Raw genomic sequence first — 17243 nt, 5'->3', positions numbered from 1 at the left:
AGCTCAGTGGTAGAATGCTTGCCTAGCATGCAGAAGGCCATACATTCAATCTCAGGTACCACACAAATAATATATTTTCCATATCCATCCTATTCGTCCCCTTCCTTACATCTGCTTCCATTTTATTGTCTTCTTCTACTCTAATAACATTCTCTCATGAATATATTTTATTTTACTCCTGTAAGTATATTATGTGTAATAGTCTCAGTTTTTCTTTCTCTATTTTTACTTATGATTTTCTTCTGTTTATTTTCACTTTCTATTTTTGCATTCAAGGTTAGGAATCTGGCAATTATTTTTCTGTTTAAATTTAAGGCTAAGCAATTAAAGTCCTGTAGAAACTCTGGGTAGGGAATTTACATTTGCTGGTACTTTAGGTATACAAAAAATATCCTAGCAGAGCAATGTTCTTGGAGAGCTCTCAGTTTGCATTACATTAGAGTTAGTCCTAGGATTGGTCTGTCAAAGAGTCTCCTGTCTGATTTCCAGCATTATGGGAACAGAAGGTATTAAAATTCCTAAAATTTCGAAGTATCTGCACTATATTATATAGGCCAACTTTCAATACTCCAAACTTTGTTTGAAATTATGGGGAGGAAACTAATAGTGAAAATTCCATAATATTTTTAAGCATTTGTACTGCAGGTAAGTGTCACCTTTGCCTACCTCATTTGAGATTCAGTTCCTTTCCCCACCCTCTCTTCCACCCTTGAAGAGAACCAGTGATCCTTTTCTTTCCAATTTTCTAATTATGTTTTACTGTCATATCCTGTCCTATTTCTTTGGGCTTATGATTTTATGTCTTATAACATAGCTTCAGTGAAAGACTACTCACACGCATATCCACACACTAACTCTCCCGTTTAGTATATTTTTATGGGAGGAATGGAAATAAAAGACAATGTCTTTAATTTTCTTTTAAAGTGGGAGTAGCCTTTATAGGTCTTTATGTCAAGAATGGATGTTATGGGTAGTGTGAGAATGTGCCTTTCCTTAAGTACAATGGTGGAGAAGAGCAGATAAGTTCTTCTTGCAGATGCCTCTATTGATAGCTATAGGGTATTTTATGCTAAAACTCGGTTCTCTGTATTTCTCAGACTCTAAAGACTTAGCACTGATTTCCATACTTATATAGGAAACCTGGAGACCCCCAAAATTATGTATCCATCTGATGCACATTCTCTTGTGATAGTAACACAATCCTGTCAATGGCATGTTTCATGCTATGGTGTTTTCAACTTAAATATAAGTTTTCAGATATTAAGAAAATGTCATTATCAGTTGTTTATGTTTATAGTGGGAAGGAGGATTTTAAATAACTCCCATCCTCATAGCCAATTTCTTGATAGTAAAATGTAGGAAAAGTTGACAAAATTTCTAATGGCACCTCAGTTATTTGATGGAAAGCAATCTAGGCCTTGGTAAAATTTCCATATATGAATACATGTCCTGTACATTTTCCACTCATGTTAATAGATATATGTTTGCAGTAGTAGTGAGGATGAGCCCTGAACTGGTAATTCCTGTGAAATGTGGTTTCCTAGATACTTGTAACACTTTTCAACTCTGCTAATAACACTTGTGGATTTCTCTGCCTTCTTTTTTGGGTTGTCTGTTTTTATACTAACTTTATATTAGCTCTATATTTTATACTAGCTTTATACAGTATCTTCAAGCATTTTTACACTTTTGTCACTAATAAATACTTTCATCATTAACTCCTGGACTTTGTTCAATAATTCTACCATTCTATGAATGAACTGCTAAACTGGAGTGCATGCACATGGACTAGAATGGCAGGAGATAATGGAAACAAGGCTGATCACATCCTGGCTTTTCCCTTACAGTCTCTTAAATTTCTACTTTTATTGATAGTTTATAATATCCAGCCAGTTATATTTATACTTTTGACCAGGACTGGTTTTGATATTTCACAATGATATTTTCACAAGTTACAATTCTGCAGACTATTTTTATAGAGAAATAAAACTTGCAAATTTTTTGATGAAAGATTGAAGCCACAGCTTACAGAAACTATACAGATTCTCTTGGGCCAAGCTTAATTCAATTTCTAAGGAGAAAGTAAAAGTAGAAGGTGTAGGGGAAGTAAATAGGAAGTGAAGAATGAGAAATGATCACACAGTTAATGATGGTTTTCCTTTAGCCAAACTAAAGACATGCATAATTATTTTTTGGGTGAACAAGCTCACTGCTGTTTGCCTCACTGGTTCAAGTTATTTGTTCTAAAGCATAAGTGTGCATTTCATATGAGATTCATCTCTCTTGCCATTTCGTCCTCCTAACCAAAAAGACTCACTGATCACTGTTTCCCCACATATTTTACTACAATATGCTGTTATAGTTGTCCTACTGTGTTACTTTTTACTTTTAATCTTTTACTATTTATAATCTGTAAGGTAAACATTCTATAAATTAGGTGTGTAGGGAAAAAAGATATATTTAGAGTTTGACCCTATGAAAGTTGCAGACAACCTCTCGTGTCTTATAACATATCTCTTGTGAATAAGGGACTATTATGCATAGTTACATTATTATGATGTAACAAAATTAGGTTTCTCATAGAGGTGCTTGTCATTTTAATTGTGTCCTTAAACACAATGATATATCATATCTTGGTGTTCTCTGAGTATCTAAGTCAGGGCTCTTATCTAATCTTTGAATCTCTAGAATGATTTTCCATTTACTTTCTTGTTTCACCAAAATCATGAGCTCATTTTCCTACTACTATTTGCTTATTGCATACTGATGGAAAATCCATTCAAACTAAATATTTGTCTAAGAGACTGAAGGTGGCTTTGCTGGACTCTCACCAATTCTATCTGGACCCCCTGCTCAGAGGTTATTCCCAAAGCTTGTGGTCCAATTTTGTTCAGAAAGATCTCCTACATCTTCTTCCTTCATCTCTGCTACCATGTGCAAGAGTACCAGAATCAAGATGTTTCTATTTTGGTGCCTCCTTATGCAGATTTGTTTGTAGGAATTACAGCTTGCCAGATATGCCAAGTCATATCCCTGACCCTAACTGCAGCATAATAACTGTGCATATAGCAATTTTAACCATATTATAAAATAAATACTTTGCCTTTTCCCAAAAATTTAGAGTCTCTTTCTGACACAGAAGTGTCCAAGTATCTACAGTAGATGTAGAATTATTGTTTTTGAATGGTTGCTAATTGAAGGGAGCAGGCAGATGGTGAATGAGTTTCAATGTAGCAATAGCTCAGGTGAAGCAACAGATGTAAGTTTATTTATTTATTTAATGTATTTGGTACAGAGTCTCACAGTGCAGCTCACTGACTCAGCATGCTTGAGGTGTGGCCGGCGCGACATGTGGTAACAGGGATTGAACCTGGGTCCCTGAGCTTGCCTAGGCAGATGCTTAGACCATTGAGCTATCTCCACAACCCAACAGATGTATGTTTGATACAGCTTCTAAAAATAAAAAAGGCAAATTGCTCACAAATGTATATAATAATCAGGTTTTGTGTGTGGATTTAAATTTTTGTCTCTTCACATTTCATTATAAATATTTTAGCAAAATGTATAAAAAAGTTGAATAAATATTTGTTAAAAGATGATATTTTAAGAAACTCTTAGATAAAAGATAAAGGCCATTTTTTCCAAGAAATTCTGAGAGCTCATTGAGGACCTCTAACTGAAGGCTTTTAGTAATTCACTTTGATAATGAGCACACAATCCCCTATCTTCCTATATTTCTCTATGTATTTTCTACCACATCACATCTCTGCAATGTCATAGCTTTTGTTCAGAATTAAATTTTGAAACTAATCTCATTTTTCTTTAGTTATACCTTTTAATCACTCCTGAAATAAAATATGTGAAAATTTACAAAATATTTATGAATTTCATGAAATTAGCTTCAATAATTGTAATCACAAGATATAGCAAAAAGCACAAGCACAGGGATAAGATTACAATAAAATTCACTTTATTATACATATATTATTATTGATCAGCTAGGAATATAATATGTTGCAACAGAATATGCATATAATTTTCACAAAGGGTTTTGTTTATTGCTACTAATAAAAACATAAAAATTACCCTAAGACCATTTATAGTGAATATTCTGTATGATTTAGTAAATTACTAAAATCACATACTATCTTTCACTGCAAGAAAATCTTACAATATCAAAACTCATTTAGTAAAAGCAGATCTACAGGAAACAAAATAACACTGACTTTGTTTCTTTGAGAGGACAATGTAGTTTAATGCAGAAATATCATTTAAAAACAAACTAAATGCTGGGCAGCAGATGAATTAGGTATTTCTTTTTTTAAATCTAATCCCTGAAAAAGAATTGTGAGGTTAAGATCATAATCTTGTGCAAAATAATCCCAAAGTGCATATATTTTATATTAATAAATAAGGACTTAATAATACATTGCACTGCTTAGAAATGAAAGGAAGAATGGTTAAGCAGAGATATTTGTTAATGAAAGTGTCTTATTCTAACCTGTGATTTAGGAGCTACCTAATATTTCCCCACCCCCTGAAAAACTACTGTTGGTAACTTACAGACAGAAAGATTTTTCTTTGTAATTACTTGGAATTATTAAAAAAGTGACAAACAATAACCGGCAGAAAAACAGTAACCAAGAATATCCTCCTTACCCATGTCAGGAATTAAAATAACCACTTACATTTCTAAAACTTTTAGAATTATCTAAAACAATATAAACATTTTTCAAATGTTTAAGTGTAAGTATTGTGTTTCCTAAGGAAATTTCTTTATTTGTGTTCTAACTATAACCCATCTCTTATGTGATTTATAAAGTCTTTAATTTTTAAGAACAGAACCATACATAAAATGTGCATTATTAATGTCTTTCTATCTCTTCCCAAAATTCGTATTGATTATGCTATATGTTGTGGAGAATCATTGATCACTTAATTTATCAGTTCTTTATGCACAGTGATGAAGTCCACTCTGTAAGTCTATGGCAGTAAATTTGTTAGGTCAATTTCTCTCCACCCACAGGAACTTTCTAACATTTAAATTAATGAAGAGCTTTATTATGCCTATTTTCAAACATAATCCCACTTACTGACAGCCAGGCTCAGAGTGGGTGTGTGTCCCTTTAAATCTTTGGATTGCCTGTGGTTGAATGATGTAGGTATCAGCAGAGTGCACTTTAATTAGCCCTGAGGAAATTCACAGTGGGGGTGAAACAAGTTGGCTTGTTATTTTGCAGTTTGTACTAAAGGCAAATAAAAGCATGTAATTGGATTTTTAAGAAAAAAACAAACAAAAAAAAAAAACATTGTCTGTTCTCTAGAGTACACCCTGCTTGCAGTTATGAGAGCTTTACCTATGTGAGTGTCACACCTCCTTGAAAAGGGTCTTCTTCAGAGGCAGAAAGGTGTTTCACCCTGAAGAGTGTTTAAACTGTACTCTGCTGGCAGGGTCTCCACTTCATGCACTGCAGAGGAGGACCTGCCTATTACTCAGCACCATGTGCCTGCAGCTCCTCCGCTGGGTCTTGGGCACCATGTGCTTCTGCTTAGGGCTGCAGTGACGGAGAAGAAAAATCAGGACAGGATATGAGGAACAGGGTTTCCCCTGGGAGAGTAAGCAGTTTAGATGCCTCTTACAAGTCACATGGTGTGTCAGTTACTTTTCATTTGTTGCTGGGACAAAAATAACTCCTCTCAAATTGACACAGTGTATCAACTAGCACACATGGGTATAAGGAAATAATCTAGGTTTCATACCCTCAAGGGCACCACATCTAGGACTGGTTTCTTTCACAGAATGTTGGTCTTCAATGAAGAAGTTTCAAAATAAATATTATGTGAACTTACCTACATAGAAAGTCAATTCCCCACATTTGTGAGTTCTACCTCAAAGAGTTCTTCCAACAGGGAATAGGAAGTATTTGACAGTAACTGCAACTATGCTAAATATGTACAAAAATGTTTCTCCTGTTGTTGCTTCCTCAACAACACGAGATAGCAATGATTTATATACCACTTACAAGGCCGAGCATGGTGGTGCACACCTGTAATCCCAGCACTCAAAAGGAAGAGGCAGGAGGATCCTTGTGAGATTGAGACCAGCCTGGGCTGCAAAGTGGGCTTGAGGACAGCATGAACTGCATAGAGAGACCCTGTCTCAGCAAGACAAAACTAAAACTAAAAATATTTACTACTTAAATTACATTAGAGATTTTAGTTGTCTAAAGGTGAGTTGAAAAAGGGGAAGGATGAGAGTATGAGTTAAAAGGAAACATGACGAATTTATATATGGAACTTGAGCATCTTCAGATTTTGGTCTTTGAATGGTACAGGAAGAAACCCTGCATAGATAATAAGAGACTACTATATTGTTAAACACTTTAATATTTTAAAATCTATCAAATTAGTAAATATTCTGTTGTTCCCTCACCACTTTGGTTCCCTGCTTCTTTGTTACAAGCACAAAATGTGTGTATATCTAAATTCTAAATTTGTTGGAATAAAACATTTATGTCAAGTACTTCTGCAAAATTATTTATTTTTGGTTTGCTCTTTTTTTTTTTTTTTTTTTTTTTGGTGGAACTGGGGCTTGAACTCAGGCCCTTGCACTTGCCAAGGAAGCACTTATTCCACTGAACCATCTCCCCTGGTTTGCCCTTATAAGTAAAAAAGAGACCTTACTCTTTTAGAAATCACTCGAATTGAATGATGGATCACTTCTCGGCCTTTTGGCTAAGATCAAGTGAATTGAATGATGGAAAAGGACCTTTGATTAATTATTTTTTATGTAAAAACAGATATAAAAGTATAAGGAGACTGCGTAACTAGTATGAAGAATAAACATACAAAAGCTCTTGACAAAACAAGAGAAAGAAAACAGAAGTACATTAAAAATGCATTATATGATGACCAAGTGAGGGTTATTCCAGGGTACAATAAGAGTTCAACATTTGACTGTCAGTGAACAAAATTCACTATGTTCCTGGAATAAAGAGCACAGTGATGTGGTCACCTCACAGGTCCTGGCAATTTAACAGATCAGAAACTTCAACATCCATTTACAAGAGACACTTTCATAGCATCTGAAGTAAAAGATAATTTTCACAACTTCATGAAGGCTAATACCATCTCTTATTGGTGAGAAACTACGTTTTTTTCTCATTTTAAAAAATGAGAAAAAGACACGCTGCCCATACTCATCAGTCTGATACATTATTTGATTAGATGATTTAATAGTGCACCTATTACAAGCACAAGGATGTGGGATGCAGGGATCAGGGAATTAAGAAAACAACTTGGAGTGGAAAGTCAAGCTCTGTCCATAGTCAGCATCCTAGAATATGAAAAAGGAGATGGAGACAAGATTTTTTTTTAATTGTGTAAATCAACAAACATTTATTATCCTACAGTTTTTGTGAGTCAGGAACCCAGCAGCCACTTAAATTCTAATATTTTTCCATAATTTTATTGAGAAACAAATAGCAATGAGACAGTTTCAAATCAAATTGATAGGACAGTTTCAATAATTAACACATTGCATACTGTCTTCCTAGTGGTTATTTGTTCTACAAGAAGCAGACATGATATCCTACTTACAAACACTATTAGAACAAATCCCTCTATTGTCTTTAAAACTAAAAAGTGAGGCAGTCATATTGGGAAAGCCTAAAATTCTAACATTCTGGGAGGCTTGTGCAAGAGGATTGAAATAAAACAAAAGTAAAATAAAAATGTTAGAGGTGGAGCTCAACATGAAAGGCCTTTTTCTCTGTCATAAGAAATAAAAACAATAACAATAAAATAAAACAACTAAAATGTGAATTCAGGAAATTTTTGAATACCTGATCAAAATGTAAAAAAAAATTAGCTTTTTATACCTTAGCAATGAATACTTGGCAAACAAAATTTATATAGAAGTACCATTTTAATACCACCAACATATGAAACATTTAGGTACAAATTTAATAAAGAATATGAGATAAGTACAAAACATTGTAAAAAAAATTAAAGGAAATTTAAAGTGAGTGGAGTGATGAACCATGGCCACCAACTGGAATTTTTAATAATTTTAAAATATTAGTCATGCCCAAATGGATCTATACTTTTGATATGACTCCAATCAATCTACTAGCAGGACTAAATTAGGAGCCAAACTGAAAAGTTAACTTTAAAATTTTTTGAAGAATTCAAAGGATCCACTCTGGCCTATATTTTAACAAAGTAAATAATTTATACTACTTGATTTGAAGACCTTCTATTATGGTTAGATTTTTTTTTTTTTTGTGGTATAGGAGATTGAATTCAGGACCCTGCTCTTGCCAGACAAACACTTACTCTACTGAACTATCTCTCTGGTTCATGGTTAGGTAACTGAGATTTAAGTTTAGACAGGCAAATGAAAAGAAAAGAAAGAATTTTTCTAAAATTAGGCCACACTTAGGCAGGCCAAGTAGCTCAGTGGATTAAAACGCCTGCAAGTAGGTGCAGGGGTTGGGAGTTCAATCACCAGGCCTGTCTTGAGGGCTCACCCCCAGGGTGTACTGAGATGGCAATTGAGACTGGGTATGGTGGTGCATGCCTATAATCCCAGCTCTTGGAAGGCTGTACACAGGCGAATCACAAGTCCAATCTAGTAGTGAGACCCTGAACACTCTGTAGACTTAAATTCATGCACACAAAAATAAATAAATAGAATAAAGCTAGACCACACTCATAAGTTCAATGGATCTCCTAAACGTAATTGTGGCAATTCAGTGGGGAAAGGATGGAGTTTTAAATTATTAGATTCAGGACAACAGAATAGTAAAACAGAAAAAAAAATTAATTTCAGATCTTACTTCTGTTAATGAATAAAAAAAAGTTTTATTATGATACAAAAATGCAAACTAAAACTACAATTTCTAGAAGAAATCTGAAGAGAAATTCTTTTCTGCTTTGGAATTGGAAGTTTTCATATAATATAAACAAGAAAAAATGAATTGCATATTCTTAACATAACAGTATCTGTTTTTTAAAATTAATTTTATTGGGGCTGGAGAGATGGCTCAGTGGTCTAAAGCACCTACTTGGAACAAGCTTGGCAAGGCATCAGGGACCGCGGTTCAATCCCCCAGCACCACATGCCAGCCCGCCCCGCCCCCTGGTGGGCTGAGCTGGCCACACACACACACACACACACAAATAAAAATAAAAAGAAAAAAAATTAAAAAAAAATAAAAAATAAAATTAATTTTATTGAGAAACAAATAGCAATGAGACAGTTTCAATACTGATTAGTAGGGTACTTTCAGTAATTAATACATTGTATATTGTTGACTTCATAGTGGTTATTTATAGTGCAAGATGTAGACATGATATCCTGTCCAAAAACTATTATTACAAATCTTTCATCTCATTGAATTAAGAGAAAGTAGCTGTATATCTATCCTAATTATTTTGCATATACAGATATAAAATGGTCCTTCATTCGTATCCCTTTATTTTGTTTACTTTTTTAGAGATGGGTATTCAATTGACATTTAAATATTGTAGGTGGGTGAATTCAGTAAAATAGTCCACTATAGTCCAATAGTCTATAATAGTAGCAGGTTATCTGTAGGACAGGTAATGTCAGATGTTGTTGACTTAAGCCTTTTTGCAGCTCAGCATATTCATATGGCTTTACTTTTCTGCTGGATGGTTAAGACCAAGATAAAACAAGACCTATATAACAAGAAATGTAACTTTTGTGTCTGCCAAGGCCAGTCAAATCCCCTCAGGATTTACCCTGAAACCTTACACCGCAGTTTGTAGATACTTTGTCAGTGTCGGCCATGCGGATGAGACATGGCCATTATTTGACCAATTTGCTTTCTGTAAAAGCCTGAGAGAATGTTTTCTCTACATGTGACTCTCCTTAGGCACACTCTACATCTTTGATCACTTTTGTCTGTGACCCCATAGTATCTGTTTTTATAAAAATACACCATAAATAAAATATAAGGCAAACTGTATAAGAGAAACCCTACTTATAATGTTTCTTTCAGTTCTTTTTTTAGTTTATTAATGTATAACAGTTATTGTTATAGTTAGATGTTCCCCTAAAGCTCCATGTGATCATATCTGGGAAATTGCAAATGTTGTTGGATTAGGGTATATGAGTGTGAATTAAGGGTGTGATCCTGGATAATGGAAGCCCCTCCCTGGGTATAGGTGATAACATTCAATGGATTGCAGCCTGGGTGGCATATAAAGGGACAGAATATAGGCAAGGTTGCTGCTTCTGCTACTGCTTGCTGCCTTCTGCCTGCCATTCCATGAAAAGTTTATCCTCAGTGCTGCACCTGGGCCATGCCACCCAGCATTGGAGCCAACTAATGAGTGAAACCTCTACAAAGTAAGTGCTGAAATGAGTCTTGACTCCTTAACTTGTGGCTAAAAACTGGCAATTGAATGCCAGACAATATGTGTTATGCTTTGGTAGAAAACTTGCTTTTCTGATCAAGGATAAAATAGACAAGAAAGATTTTGGTGCAAGAGAAGTGAAGTCCTTGCTTTGACCTTGCCATCTGGTTCAGGAGTCTTTGTAACTGCCTTGTGGAAGAATTTGGAAAGATTTGAATATCCTGTCTGAAGCAGCATCCCTGAGATGCTGTTAGACAAATTTTATGGGACATTCTGTTACAGAGCTCAGGAGGTCAGCATGCAGAAAGAAACACAGGCAATAAAAATCAGGCTCAGGTTTCAGCTAGGAATGAAGAATGCCAATTGAATGCCAGACAATATATATTATGCTTTGGTAGAAAACTTGCCTATATTTTGTTCCTGTCCAGAGACTTTGCCTGAGATTCAGATAAAAGGCAGTTGACTAATCTTACAGAAGAAATTTCAAGGGTGTCTAATTTTGTAGTGTTGTAGTGACCACTGTTGGGAGCTTTTAACTAAATCTATAAACAAAGAGTTCATAAAAATGATTTTAAATGTTTCAAGGGCTGGGAGATAGCTCAGTACCTGTCTACCAAGTTTAAGGACCCAGGTTTAATCCTTGGTACTACATGCTGTGTTGGCTCCACACCATGCCAGCCACTGAAACCGGATATGGTGGAACATGCCTATAATCCCAGCATTGAGGAGGCTGAGATAGGAGGATCAGTATGCATCCAACCTGCATGGCAAAACCCTGTGCCAAACAAATAAATAATAAATCTTAACACATAAAGAATGTTAAAATGTTTTAATTTTGACCAGAAGGAAAGCTCTCTAGTTACAAAGAAGGACTAAAAGACACCTTGGTGCTGAGAAGGAAGAGGACAAGAGAAAAGATGAAGTGAGGATATCACCAAATTTAGAACTCCATCCTTTCCAGCCTCAAAGTTGCAAAAGTGAAAGACTTTGCTTTGAGAAGAGAGGTCCAATGCACTACATTGCAGAACAGTGGAAATCTGGGGATTTCATTCTTCATGGTTATGCTCACAGTTGGAAATAACTCAGTCAGTTGACTCACACAGAAGCCAAGAGAAAAGCAAACACAACTCTTGCTCCATCTGGTGGCAGACTTTGCCATTACCTTCTAGTGCTGGTTTTAGGTGATCACAGAATGCAAAAGTTGTGGGCTCATGAAAGCTTCCACCCAGATGTCAGGAGAAGCCTGAGGGGGAGGGCAGGGCGAGTGGTCATGAAAGGGCTGCATGTGAAACTGTGCGAAGCCAAAGGTGCCAGGGAGAACCCAGAAAGTTGGTGAAGTTAGGAACATTCCATCATTGGAGGAAAGGAACAACGTGTGACCAAAACTGGCTTAAGAGTGAAATTTTGGGAGCTACAACCACTAGCCATGCCACAGAGGCAGAGCCACACCAGCTCTTTGAATTTCAGAACTTGCTACAGATTACTCAAAATGTTGGGCATAAATACAGGACTTAATATTTGCTGTGCTTGATTTTGGACTTAGTTTGATCCCTTCTTTCTGTACACGTATTTGCACCCTTTGGAATGAATACATTTATCTTGTGCCATTGTATGTTGGAAATGTTTAACTTTCTTTTCCATTTGTATGTTGGCTGACAGCTAAGAGCTTGCCTTAAATCTAAGAGGAGACTAGCAACTAGGCTTTTTTGCAGTGCTGGAACTGCTGTAGTAAGCCAAACTATGGACTGAAACCTCCATGAAGTAAATAAATCTTTCATCATTTAACTTGTGATTGTTTGGTATTTTGTCTCAGTAATGAGAAAGTAAATAAGATAGTGATACACATGAATAGTGGTTATATCTGAAATTTTGCATTTTGATGTTTGTGCAGTCTAATATTATGTAGTAGAATACTCACAGGAGATTCTGGGTAGCAGATGTAAGCTGTAGCTCCATTCAGGCATCATGTTACAAGGAGAAATAAAAGATACTCTGCAATAGATTTTAGGATAAGTGTGTTAAGTGAATCCCTAGCTTATAGTCTGGTCAATTATGACAAATTATGAGGATATAACCCCACACTAACTAAAGAAGTGTCTCTACGTACATGTATGTATGTATGTATATCAAAGGTCTTAGACACACAAAATATAAATAATCCTTACATCTCAATTAAATACTAACACCTTTCCTATCATAATAGCAAACAAATTTGAACAAAATTTAAAAGAAAATATACTAATGGCCAAAGCTCAATATAATTAATTACCCAGGGAATTGTACTAAAGCAACCACATTTGGGGAACAGCAGGAGTTAGCATTCTCCTTGAACAATTAAAGGAGTGAGTAATGGTAGGCATTATCCTCTGCTGATTTTATTCAGTTTTCTGGCTCTCTCAAACTCAGCAAGAAGATGAAGTAAACTATTGATACCTTGAACAAGCAGGAGCCACAGTTGTAGGTACTTTTCCAGTTGTAATATAATCTAGAGCAGATTAAGACAACCTCACATGCATGCTGTAAGGTCAATCATTTGGTAAACATGTTCTTTTACTGTTCAATTGCAGTGAAAGATAAGAAGCAATTTAGATTCACATGTGACAGAAAATAGCATATTTTAAGTTCTTGAATCAGTGATGGGTTAAGTCTCTCACCTTCTGTTACAAAGGAGTCCACAATGATTGTTGGTCAAAATACCACATTGAGCCCCTGTATAAATGACATGTGATAAGTTTGACAAGTTAGCAAGGAGTCAAAAATATCTTTTGCTTTCAGTGTAATTGTTTTTCTAGGAAAGCAAGAGAAGACTAAAATATCAATAGCTCTGAAGTTTACAGCTAAGACAAGTACTGAAAAAGATTAGAGGACCCAACTGAATTGCATGAGTCAATTCCTGAAAGTGCTACATGTTTCACCACCAGGTAACTTGCACTGATGCAGCTCCCTTAACACATGTTCATATTCTCAAGGGGAATCCCTTTGACAACCTTATGGGAAGGAGTTATAAGCTTTGCTGGATTAATGAGTTAGCTTCGTATGAGTAGAACCACAAATAGACTGCTCCTCCACAGTGGCCTCATGAGGCAAAGGTCTTGAAAGATAGAAATGAGAAAATGCTCCTAGATTGGGATGGCCATCAACTTATATGAAAAAACATAGCAAAAGATAAAAATAGACATCTATTCTCCAGTGACAGGGCCTTACCTGTTTAGTCCAGAAGTAAAACAACAATGATATTCCATTTCACCCCAGAAAGTATCACTGTCATCAAGAAGTCAATTAATAACAAATGCTGAAGAGGCTAGGGGGAAAAAGAAACCCTTCTCCACTGCTGGTAGGTATGCAGACTGGTACAACCACTATGGAAATCAGTATAGAGATGCTTCAAAAAGCTTGGGTTGGAGGTCCCATTCAAGCCAGCTATTCCCACATGGGATATTTTTTCCAGAATAACTGAAAAGTTCAATTATTTTCTTCTCATTCTTAATTTATTATAACATTTTGATTTTTTTTCACCCAGTTTGAATGTTCATATCTGGTAGTCTAACCAAGTAATTTTTGGACAACATTATGCACTATAACAACCATTGCTGAATTCTTCTTATTATGATTAGTGTAATTCTGTATTGTTTTTAAGGTTTTTATTGTTGATGTTGTTGTTTTGTTATTTTAGGCTCTCATAAAAATAGTCAAGAATTTGGAAAGAGAAATAAAAGATTGAGGATGGCAGATCTGAAGTAAAGCCCTGTGAATAAAATGAGCACCAAGTAGAAAGATTTTGGAGCCTCATTTAAGTAAGCCTCTTGGACAACTCATCACATTAGAGGCAGTAAATACCAAAATAGACAGTAGACTCAGCCCACTGACTTTGGCAGCCTTTGCCATAGACATCCTCAGTGAGGGGTGATCATGCTGGCAGATTTATGAGGCCTGTATGGACCTAATATCATAAGCATCCTCACAAAAAAGCTGTTCTATCTCCTGTTAATGCTAAATATCCAATCTGCTAGCACAGAGACTAATGAAAAGTACCTTTGACATATCATTATTTGTAGGTGTCTTTCAAATCTTTTGGTTGCAGGTTGATTACATTAAATCTGAAAAGGACAAAATTCACTTTGATTGGAACTAACGTATTTTTGGGATATGAGTTTCACTTTGTGCACTGCAGGAACAGAAAGTGAACCATAATCTGAACACTAAACATCCTATCTGTTCCAACAACATGGAATTTGTAAAAATTCTTTTCAGACAAAAGAAGTCATTTTATAGCAAAGAAGTTCTGGTAGTAAACCCATAGCCATGCATTGTTGAGTCCTCTGACTTTGCGCCCATCAGTCTATGAAAATGGGGACACAGAAGTGTTTCTTTTCTACAATTTTAGGTCATTTGCCTTTGGAATTCCTGTTTATTCATAAAGGTTAGGCTTGGAATTCTATTGAAGGATATTTTTTGTCTGCCATCTATTCATTTCTAGCTCTAAGCCATGGTACTAACAACAACAACAACAACAACAACAACAACAACAACAACAACAAAGGAATCATCACAACGCATCACTGGAGCTTTTCCTAATAATACAGTGGAAAGCAGTATGTTGATATTGCATGATGCGTGGCAGTGTAGAGTAATCTTGGCACTTAGGTGAGGCAGTGAGTAGTAACTCACACTTTGCTGGTATGAGTTACTTTAATATTTAGTTAACCATGGCAGCATCTATATCCTAATAAGTCTCATATGCATTGAGGATCTCTCTGTGTCCATGTTCTAATGAAAATAGCTTGATAATAAGGTAATAAGAATAGGAAGGGAGCCTAGACTGGAAGTAAGTAGAGGAGAAGGACAATGGATACCATCCCTTATCCTAAAAAGTGCTGCAACAGTGAGAGCTATAATGTATCCTGGTCCCCTTCCCCACACTGGTTGCCCTAGGGAAGAAGATCATATAGAATATTAGAAAAGTAGTTTTCAAGGAGTATAGACATTCATCACTAAGTAAACTTTCCTTGCAGTCCAGAGAGTATATTCTGTTTGATAAAATGGTGCACAGACCAGATTCCTCCCAAGGACTGAAACCCTCATTTGCCTAGAAATCAAGAGAGTTGACTGCTGATGGCTCACAGATGTGTCTCTCTGCAAGCTTCACCCTCCAGCCTATAGTCAGAAGCTGTCTCACCAAATGTTATAACCCCTCTCTGGAGTAGTCAATATGAAATATCTGATTGACATGAGGACAGGAAGGTCCAGTACCGCTTTCCTAATTTGAAACATGCCTGGAAGGCAATCCTGGCTTCGGAACACTCAGTGGAACTGACTGAAACCTCTGCTCCCTATGAGTTACAGTTCAATTTATCTGTCAGCTTGTGCCTTTGTCATTCATTTACTTATGGAGTGGTTACAGGAGTGTCATCCTCAGTACTACATCCACACACAAATCTCCATCTTAGCAAATGAGTTCAGGGACCAGACTGAAAAACTACAGTTTGAACTGCCCAAAGTCTTGCAAAGGGAGAGATGTGTGACTAATTTAATCAACAAAAATCAGGTGAACTGAAGTAAGTGACTTCTTGGGCGAGGCAACACAAAGCCCTAGGTAGCAGTCCTTCGTCTTTCCAGTTTGGCCCCATCTATGCCCCAAGTACAAAGAAACACCCTCCAGTAATTATCATAGTTCTTTCCAGTTTAGTTTATTTAGCTAAATTTCTTTGGGACCAAATCTGGACAATAGGATTACCTGCCTCACAATCTGTGGTTTATTTTAGATCAGAAATTATTTGTACAGAAAGAGGTCTCTGTGTTTGTTTTCTCTGCTTTGTTGTTTCTTGAATAATTAATGGGAAGATTGTCCTTCATTCAGACATCAACTTAGGATTCACTGGCTTTGCAGAGACTTCTTTTTTTTTTCAGAACCACGGATTGAACTCAGGCCCTTGCGCTTGTCAAGGAAGCACATATTCTACTGGGCCATCTCCCCGGGCTCTGCAGAAACTTTTTTTCTAGGCCTGAACTATCCAGTTCAGTATAAATTAAGAATATGGAGCCATGCTTAAACTTGGCTTTACTTCAACCAAAGTTACAACATGAATTTAATGCCTTTCTTTATTCTAGTACACAGAGGTCACCATTGTGAGATTTATTTGATTTTTCAGATCAGCTAATTAATTTGTTCATTCTGTGCACTCAGCATCAACTCTGTTATTGAGAGCAGTGCTACCAAAGCAATAGATTAATTTACATGGTACAATGCATCTAGAATAATCATTACTCTATAGAATTATTGTTGTTTAAATTGTAAAGAGGGATATTTTTCCACAGGGAGAATAGTCTCCACATCATTTTCCTGGGAAAAAAATAATGTCTGCAAATGTTTTGAAAAACAGACCTATGAAACTTTTAATTCAATTACACTAGATTCTAGTGCCCTGCTTTGATGACAATTTCAGACAAACTGCTTTGAGTTATAAGGAACAAAAGCAAACCTAAAGATATTTTATATAAAGAAGAGAAAGCTACTTTCTGCAAATTTATGGAGGGTAGCAAGTTCAGATAAATTCACTAGGGAAAATCACCAGTATTGTATGATTTGATCTCTCAGTTCTCAAAGTGAAAATCTCTTTTTCTATGTCATTTATACCTCTCTGTACTCAGTTTCATGTTTCCTTGCTGCACATTAGTATGTATTTTCCCCATCTATTTGGACAGAACTCACTGTGGCTCATCAACCAACCATATTCAGTATAACCATTTCAGCCACCATTGCACTTCTTCTTCTTCTTCTTCTTCTTCTTCTTCTTCTTCTTCTTCTTCTTCTTCTTCTTCTTCTTCTTCTTCTTCTTCTTCTTCTTCTTCTTCTTCTT

This window comes from Octodon degus, unplaced genomic scaffold, assembly GCF_000260255.1.
Source record: "Octodon degus isolate 3935 unplaced genomic scaffold, OctDeg1.0 scaffold00030, whole genome shotgun sequence".
Lineage (NCBI taxonomy): Eukaryota > Metazoa > Chordata > Mammalia > Rodentia > Octodontidae > Octodon > Octodon degus.
Note: the sequence above shows the minus strand (reverse complement) of the source record.